This window comes from Vigna radiata, chromosome 2 (assembly GCF_000741045.1).
Source record: "Vigna radiata var. radiata cultivar VC1973A chromosome 2, Vradiata_ver6, whole genome shotgun sequence".
NCBI lineage: Eukaryota > Viridiplantae > Streptophyta > Magnoliopsida > Fabales > Fabaceae > Vigna > Vigna radiata.
The window spans coordinates 10,879,847-10,886,719 of record NC_028352.1 but is presented as its reverse complement, the minus strand read 5'-3'; the positions used below and the strand labels follow the sequence as shown (position 1 = coordinate 10,886,719).

Genomic DNA, 6,873 nt, shown 5'->3' with positions numbered 1-6,873 from the left:
TCTCTTCGGATACCTTGTTTTCCTCTCCTGTAATGCTTCCTTTATATGGTATGCACTGGGCTTTGGCTGGTCTAGTCCAGATTTCATGTTCCTTTGATACAACTTGCAAGTTTTAGACTTCCTTGTTCATATAGAGAAACATGTGCTCTATGGTTCTGCTCAATCTACAAACTGCTAACTACTCAAACATGCCCATATGTATGTTCCAAACAAATGTTGTCTTTTAATGCTTAGGGCAGAAGATCTTAACTTGGAGTTGCATTGTTCTTTTGCTAAGAAAAATGATGAAAATTACAGATTTAACTGCAGTGCTGAGTATCACCCACTTCACATATTGATACATAGGGTTAGCTCTTACTAGTTTTGATATGTACTATGATCTTAAGGCCCAGTTACATATGGGCCGTTTGTATGCCCTCCGAAATGTTAATGGATTTTGTATCAACAGAAGAAATGGGCCGGGACAAGCTGGAATGGACCAGGCCTTGGAGGATCCAATCTATCACCTCTCATTATTGAGCTTTCCAGAAAGTCCATTATGTGAAAAAGATTGAAGGTGGTCCAAGAATTTTATAATTTGCACTCTTTAGTTTGATTCTTACTCATCCTTTAAATATCTTCATTCAACTTCTTTCATTTTGGGATGAGTAGTGTAATAGGATATAGGAAGTTAAACTCTTGATTTCACTCTCACTTCAATGAATCTTTCTTTCTCTTTTGATATTGGAATGAGTATTTGGGAACATAAGTTTTACAATGAGGAATATTCATTTAAGAATGAAAGACAATGAACCAAAAGCTTCATAGGATGGAGAATTTTGTATATCTTATTTTGATATAACTTGTAGACTTCTTAGTCGTACACAATTTGACCCACACTACATAGTTAACCAGGGTAGGTGTATTTGTTTACCTAACAAAATTTGTCTCTATCGTTAACGACAAGGTCTTAAATTGCAGTTGCATTGCTCATATGGTAAGAAAAATTGCTGAAAAATACTGTGCTAAGTGCAACTGTGGTCACCATGTGCGTGAGAGTCTTAAATTGCAGTTGCATTGCTCATTTTTATGGTGCAATACAATGATAAGTCATATTCACTTTGATAATAAAAAAACAAAAACACTAACTGACATGATAAGTCACATTCATCATTGCATTGCACCACTTGTATTGATTTCATTGGCCTTCGGTACCAATTTCTATCACAATTATTGAAGGCTTACGTTTACACGTTTGATCTCTCGCTCTAACGTGTCAACTTTCAGATGGAGCAAAATAACAGATGTGACTACCAGGTTTGTCATTTATCATATATCTTGGTCAGATTCTTCTCTTTTTAATAAATGGTTTGAAAGCTTCTTCTACTTCATTATACATAATAATGTTTATTGATAGATGATGTTTGTTTTAAAATGGCATAAACTATAAACAACGTTTTTATATCAAGACTGTTGGCATGATCTATATACAGTGATGATTATTTTAAAGCTGCATGATAGCATAATATTCTATGAACAGTGATGGTTACTGCATGATAATAATCGATGAACAATAATGTTTATTTGAAAAATGTATGATATAAGAATGGCAATAATGTACTAGTAATGATGTTTATTTGAAAACTGTGTCATTGGGGTGAGTCACTTTCCAAAATCAGGGGTGAGATAGTATTAATCTGGCTGAAATGCATGAAAATTGCAATACATGTGTCCTTACATTACCAATGAAGTTGCTCTAAAGCAGAGAACAGACTTTATTGGGTGTGGTCTGCACCACACACTCATCCATCACCTAGCATCATAGATTTTCAATAATTTAAGAGCACGTTCCTGGAAATCTGTGATATGAATCTCAACCACACACAGCATCTACCCTATCAGTTCTTATGTTGAACTAAGCAATCAACCACACACGTCATGCTACCTTATCATCTTTATTAACCACCATTTCCACACCCACTGAACTCACTCACTGGAACCCTAGTTGTAAGTAAGAGAAAGGCTTCTTCCACTCAGCACCAACTTCATACATCTGATTCTTTGTATAGAACTCCACAGAATATGGAGACTGTTCTTTCCAACCACTCCCCACCTTTGGAATTCAAGGTGCGTAGAATAGATCAAATGGTTATGTGGTTATTTCTCACTAAAATATACTAATATTGGAACTTCAACTTTAACTACTGTATCGCTCTATGTGATCTTAAGTATCTTTCAATATTGTATATTCCAACTGAATATAGACATATTGCACATGGACTCACTGTTTTGTTTAACAAACTTAGTAAACTGTCTTACTTTTGATCAGCTTTTATTAGTATGTTGGGCTAATTATGGTGCTAACACATGAATCTAAAAGTTTACAGAAAAAGTTAGGAGTGTTATGTCTTTATGGTGATGGTGGGTTTTGTCACAGGCATTGGCTTTCTTTGGTGATAGCCAAAACCATTGATTTATGCATCAGTTTCATGGGTGATTTTTCATGATATGCATATATATAATTAGGTTTTAAGAACTTAGGAACCATTTTGATGTTTCTGGTTGAAGGAACCATATATTTTCTTGACTTTTGATGGAATTAATGTAGTTGGTCATGAACAATATGCATGGAATGTTACATTAAAAAGTGGTTGTAGGTTCTTTACAATTTAGTCAGTTTTAAACTGAATAACTTTGTTAGTTAATGCTATAAAGTTTGGTTAAATTTGTCAGTTTGATTCCAGTTTGGCTTTGTGGCCTTTCCCAGTTTGAGAGAATAAGGACTTTGAGGGCACCATTGAGCTTACATTGCTGATTATGTTGGTGCTGATTCCCATATTATTATTTCATGCAGGGGAATTTTTGTGTTAATTAAGATTTGTTTTAATTTTTATGTGTATTTAAAGTGAATTTTAAGTAGCACTGTTGAGAACTGTGTAAGGACTGCCAAGTGCTAATAAATCTGAATGTGAATACAAACTACTTTACTGTTAAAATTATTTTAATGAAAATTTTGTTGGGATAATAGGTTTTAAAATATAAAAGTGGCTTTTCTTTGAAAAGAACTTGTTTTAAGAAAGTGGTTTTTCTATGAAAGAGAACTTTTTTAAGAAAGTGTTTTTTATTTAGGAAGATATGCTTAAAAGTATTGTTGAATAGTAGTCTATTGATGTCTTTTCCTAGTTTTAGAAAAATAATTTTCGAAAGCAAATTAAGAAAAAGCGTACAATAATGAAGTAAAAAAAAAAATCAAAATTGAGGATAGTGGAACTCGTAGAATTGCGTTCGAATTAATTGAGAATTTTTCATTTTTTTATATTAAAATGTTATTTATTTTTCTGCATAAATGACAGTTAGTTTTATTTTTTTATTGACTTTGACTATTTTGTTTGTTTATTTAGTTGGGAACTACAGTTTTACCGAGCTAAAATATTACTGGACATATAAGATTATAATTTATAATATTTTAAATCCGAACATAGGTTTTTTTTTTGTGTTTTTTACATTAATTTTACCTAAGAATTTGTATTTTTTTTTAAAAAAACAATATTCAATTCTAGAATTTTTTACATTAATTTAAATTGATAATTCTTATTGACTTTAATGCTATATTTTTACTTTTATCTTTTGGGGTTTTTCAAATTAGTTACTTGGCTCAATTGGTAAAATAGGTTGGTTTAATTTTAAGAACTTTGAAGCATACAACAAATTCATCATTAGCAAAATACTTATTGTTAAAAAAAACAAGGTATATCATATTAAGAAAATATTGCACGCACCTCCTTTTGAAATCATATTCCTAAAGTTATATTAACTCAATTTTTTATTTTGTTTAAATGTTTATATATATTAAAACAAAATTATATAAAAATTGAATAATTCAATAGTAGACAAATTATTAAGATTTTTTTGGATATAGTTTAGACTTCTATACTATTATATTATATAAAGAGAATTCTTTTTCTTTTGTCATATTTTGTTTTCTCTTTTACTTTTTAAATAATGTTTTTTAAATCAGTTTTACTTTTAAGTAATATTTTTTAATTTAACAATTTTTTTAAATTTAACAATTTTAAAACATTATTTACAAAAATAATAGGTCTATCTATAATAAAATTGTAATATTTAATTATATATTATTATGAAAAAAAAAACACAATAGTTATAAGAATGATACTTATAGTGAACTGTTGAATCCACGCAGTTGCTTCTTCCACTTCTATCAAATTTCTTCTCCCACTCCATAAAAAAACTTCTGATAGTAAAAAGAGGTTATGATTGATTTTCAGAAAAAAAAAATATTCAAAAGTATTTATTATGTGTTGGAAAACAAATTCCAAAAATGATAGATTGTAGAAAGAAAATGACAGGTGAAGGAAGCAATTGGCCGACATGTGTATGACAATTTATTGCTCCATAACAATAATACAATTAGAATGGATGGTTGCTCCCACCATCTTCCAAGTGCTCTTTCACCTTCCATTATTTTTATTTATTTCAAAAATATTTTATATATTTTTATTATTTTTTTTATTCTAAAAATATTCTACACATCTCCATTATCTTTAACAATTTTTCTCTTTTTCTCTGTATTAATGAAGCATTTACATAGCTCATTAATGATGCAATTACATGACTCAAATTTGAACTTTTGATATATTCCCTTAAATAAGTTTGATTCGATCTTATTTTTGTTGTTCAATATATTTTTTTTTCTTAAAATTACTTAATAAATGATAAAACTTTGTTCTAAATTTCCAGAAAATGTTTATATATATGTGTGTTTTTTTTTACATTTAATATCTATAATTTTTAACATTATATTATGTTTTAACTTACAAACATATTCGACTCAAATAATTTGAATAAAGTATTTAATTTATTAGATAAATAATATAAAAATATCATTAAATACTTAAAATATAAAAGAAAAGTTATTAGTTAAAGATTTGGAATTAATTTAGTATTTTTGTCATTATAAAGTTAGTATATAATAATAATATATTATTATTTACTATTAATATAAAATGGAAGTGGTAGAAACTAATATTGAAGTTTTATCTGAATCTTATATTTTGCAGTATATCACAAATTCAAATCTGAACTATGTGAATGCTCCATTAATGTAGGAAGAGAAAGAGAAAGATTGTTGAGAATAGTGGGGAGTATAGAGTATTTTTGGAATAAAAGAAAATAGTGGAGAGATGTAAAATATTTTTGAAACAAATAAAAATAGTGAGCAGATGGAGGAGCACTTAGGAAGGTGAAGGGAAGAACATCCTTATAATAATGGGTCTCAGTGTTTTTAAAAACTCGTTAAAAACCCGAATAAGTGACATCTCTATTTTTATATTTTAGAATTTAACACTTACTTTTAATAATTTTTAAGTTTAATTGATATGATAATTTTAAATAAAATAAAATATATGAATATTATTTTATTGAAATATAAGAAGAAAGTAAATTTTATTAAAAATATAAGAAATAGATATTTATATAAAAAAAAATAAGAAATGTGAGTATAATTTTATTAAACATAAAAGATTAATAAATTTACGTTTTAAAATTAATAAGATCATGAATCTCTCTTGTTTTAATTTATCATCCTAATGACTATTAATCTAGATACAAACTCATCATTGAGGGATCCATTTGTACAACACACATGGAGTTTTTGAATTTGTTTTCTATAAATTTACATAAGAGTGTTGTCAGTTTTTCTATTGTATAATTTAATAGGAGTGTTTTTTTTTCAGTTTTTTTTTTCAAAAAGTTTTTGGTAAGTTAGATAGTAATGTTATTAAGCTATTAAAAAATAGTCAACATATCAATCATCCAGATAAATCTAAACTCAAATGATTTAAATGAAATTTTTGGATTTAAATATTTTGAAAAAAATATTATTGAAAGAAAAATATATGAACTTGTTAAATATTTTGTCCCAATTACAATACTGTTAAATAGATGTTAAGAAAATATGAATAATCAAATATCTAAATTAAGTTATTTATATGATAAATATATAATTTTTACCTTCTCAATATGTAATTGTAAGATGTATACAATTCACAAAGGTTACTTCTCGGATCATACAGTTAGGGGGAAAAGTAGTAATAATGGAATAAAAAGAATAGACTAAAGTAAAATAATGAAAAGAAGATCCTCGATAAATGTCATTTTGCTCGAGCTTACTCAATTAATTATTAGTACTTCTTTCATCTGTATTTGAATTTTTTATGCATATTTTTCTTCTTAAGATTTCAAATATGAGAAGTAAGAAATAGATTATTTTTACATAATATGATTTTTCATTCTAGTTTCACAAGTAAAGAGAATTTGAAGTCACAAATTATATTAATATAAAAAAATATTTATGGACACTTTGATTTCGTCTACATCAATTAGACTTTTTTTTTTTCCTATTTTTTCTTCTTTATCATATTTCATAATTTATAAACCTATTATTTTATTTTCTCTCTGAATATATTATATTGATACACTTTTTCTTGGTGTACTCTATCAATATAACATGAACACAGATAAAGAAAAGAACACAATTCATCCAACCTTTAATAATTTCAATTCTATTACGTGAATATGCAGACAGAAGAAATATGGTAATATGTGATATGTTCTTATTTTGAAAGACTGCATGCATACGTAAATCTCATTCATTGTGAGTCTTATTACATGCACGTAAATTTATTAATCTATAGAAGAAAAGGATGTAAATTTGAAAGGATTGTGCATGAGCTAGTATTAGATTTTTACATAATAACATCTGTGTGGTATATTTGTGATCAGGGTTTGAGCAATGAGGAGGAAGAGTCACTTCTAGGGCAAGTTGAAATATGGAGGTACATGACAAGCTTCACTGATTCGCTGGCCCTAAAA

At 27.5% G+C, this 6,873-nt stretch overlaps 1 long non-coding RNA gene across 1 annotated transcript; it reads left to right on the top strand.

Moving 5' to 3' along the window:
• The first annotated feature begins 1,396 nt into the window (after nucleotides 1–1,396).
• LOC106756163 lies at nucleotides 1,397–6,842 on the top strand. The gene is made up of 2 exons (XR_002667176.1): nucleotides 1,397–2,106; nucleotides 6,784–6,842. It is a non-coding gene; the product is annotated as an uncharacterized LOC106756163 (long non-coding RNA).
• The last annotated feature ends 31 nt before the right edge of the window (nucleotides 6,843–6,873 follow it).